We start from the raw sequence: 2,691 nt of genomic DNA on the forward strand, positions 1-2,691 counted from the left end.
CTGGGGAGATGCCATGAGAGCCGGATGCCTGCTGGAAAACTCTGGGAGAGGTCTCAGTCCTACAGCCGGCCTTGCCTGAGTTTCCTGCCAGGACTGAGCTAAGAACTGAAACCACAATGGATGAGACGGAGCTCCGCCCAGGGTGTCCATAGGGCCCTCCCACTTCCCTTCGCAGCTTCTGTGCGCCTGAGAGGGGCACAGGGAAGCAAGGCGTGCTGGAGGAAACAGGAGGTGTGAAAACCAGATGCAGAGGAGCTGCAGTCTTACCAGTTCCTCCAGCTAACCATACTCAGGGGAAAAGAAGCAGTATTACCCACAACATAAGGAGTGATGCTTATAAAACCAACGTGAGACGCTGGCCCGCAGGGATGTGTGCGGCTGTGATTAGGTAAGTATTCCTCAGCCAAAGGAAATCAGCCCCTCCTGCAAAATCCTGTGCCCCAGAAGTGTGTGCCACACGGAGGTGGAGGCGGAGGTGTATCTAGCCTAGGGCTCTCTTGGCCCCAGTCGCAGCTTCCTCTGCACCTGACCCCGTGACTAGCCACGTCTGGACCGTCTCCATTCTGCCTTTCCTCCAGAAAGCTCCTCCCTTTCAGCAGCAAGGGCAACTGTGTCTACAGCCCAGGGCCCTCCTGCTGCAAACCAAACCCGTGCCGTGCCCCCTCGATCCTTTGGGAGAGATAGGAGAGGGGGACAGTGAGACAATGAATGGACTTCCCAGCAGATCAGCCTCAGCTGGTGCAGCTCCACGTCTTTCCACTCTCCTCTAAACTCCGAGCCCCGGGCTCTCTTAACTGCCACCCACCCCCCTCCCCAGGATGGCCTCTCTGTTTCCTCCAGGTCCCTTTGTTCTCTGGGATTTGGGGGAAGCAGGTCTGACAACCTTAACCCTTGATGGCAGAACACACCACATCAAAGAGATGGCAAGAGAGGCGCTGGATAATAGATGGCTGGAAGCATGAATGATACATATGCAGATAAATGATGGATAATGGGCCCGCATGATGTATAGGCGGCCGCCCGAGTAATAGATGTGTAGATATGTATAGATTGATGGAGAGAGACAGTTTCGGAGACAACACAGGGCAGTTGGAAGGACTGATCCAGGAGCCATGATAGATGCCTTGACCCTAGATGGGCAGGGAAATGAGAGGCAGGGTCGGTGCCTAGTGAGACAAAGCAGAGAGATATCCTGAAGAAGGGCTTCCTGAAAAGAAGAGACTAGAAAAAAAGACAATGGGCTCAGGATGGACACCCAGATGCTGCTGTCGCCCAGGTAACCATGGTGGGTCACAGGATACAGGGAGCGAGCTGAAGGAACCTGCACACATGCACGGTGATGGATGTTCCAGGAGATGACAGATGGGCAGGCCCAGAGGTCAGAACACTCATCTCTGTTCCCCTTGGCCTCGCTCAGCTGCTGGGCTGGGCTCCCAGACCCCTGGAGCAGACCCCCGCGGCGAGGTTCTGAGCCGCTGCTGGCCGCGCGGGGGCGCCCACGGGTGGGGTGCTCGCGCGAAGGGGCGGGGCGGGGTGGGGCGGGGCTGCAGGCGGCTAAGTGTCCAGCACCCTGGAGTCTGTTTCCATGACGGCTGGACCCACGTGACCCGTTCTCAACGCCTCCCCCTCCTTGCCTTCATAAATAATGTCCCTGGTTGAAAACTGCTCCCCAAGGCAGGGCAAGAGAAAGGCTTCCTGCTGGGCTGATTTCCCCAGAATCGAAGCAAGTCTTTGAAGGCCAGAGGCTCTGCCTTCCGGAGCTGCCCAAGTCAGTTTGTGCCTTTCCCGTCTCTCCCTCTGCCTTGCCCCTCTTCCCTGTTTTAAATCGTTTCCCTCCCCCTCCCCCTAGTGCTCTGGGTCTTTCCGACCCCAGCTCCTCTCTGGAACCAGCCGAGAGAGACAGCTATTGTTCTGGAAAGGCCAAGGCAAACTCCTCTGAGAACGGGGCGGGAGGCTTGGCGGTCGCTGGAGCAGATAAGACCCTCTATCAGCTGAAGTGGGGATGAAACCTAGCTGAGGTAGGGGCCTGTCACAACCTGAGTCGGCAGCCCCTCCCTGGCCGCGCCCCCCGCGCCCCACCCCCAGATTCAGAATAAATGGATCTGGGATGGACACCCGTGGATGGCCCTTCCTCAGCCCCAGTTCAGATCTGCCTGCAGCTTTGATGGTAGAAAACTGCAGAGAAGGAGACAGAAGGAGCTGAGGCCCGTAGCAGTGGCCTCTGGGAGGGCTGGGTTCCTGGAGGTGGAGCTGTCGCCACTGGAACAAAAGATCTCTTGCCTGCACCTCTGGCTCATTGCGTCCACTGGAAGCCGGAAGCACAGCCTCAAGCCCTCCAGAGGAGAGAAACTCCGCTGCTTCCAAGTCAAACCTTCACAGTTCTTTTCAGCAACTGCTTATTACCCGACCCCAGGGCCCCTAGAAACAGAGAGCCATGGAGAACCTTCTGCAGAGAGGCCAACTCGAGAGGCACAGAGAGGTTAAGTGAGGAGACCAGTGTGCTACAGCCTCGAAGCGTCAAGGCTTTAACCACCGTCAAACCTGGGGAAATCTCAGTCCTGGAAAGTGACAGAAAGCATCAGGGAAGGAAGAGTGCAGAGAAAGCAGTCACAATGTTGGGTATTTTTCATGTGCTGGTTCCCCGCCTCCGTCCCTGCCAACCAGTGGCCAAGTGCCCATCTCTGCTTCATA

Source organism: Bubalus bubalis, chromosome 2 (genome assembly GCF_019923935.1).
Source record: "Bubalus bubalis isolate 160015118507 breed Murrah chromosome 2, NDDB_SH_1, whole genome shotgun sequence".
Taxonomy (NCBI): Eukaryota; Metazoa; Chordata; class Mammalia; order Artiodactyla; family Bovidae; genus Bubalus; species Bubalus bubalis.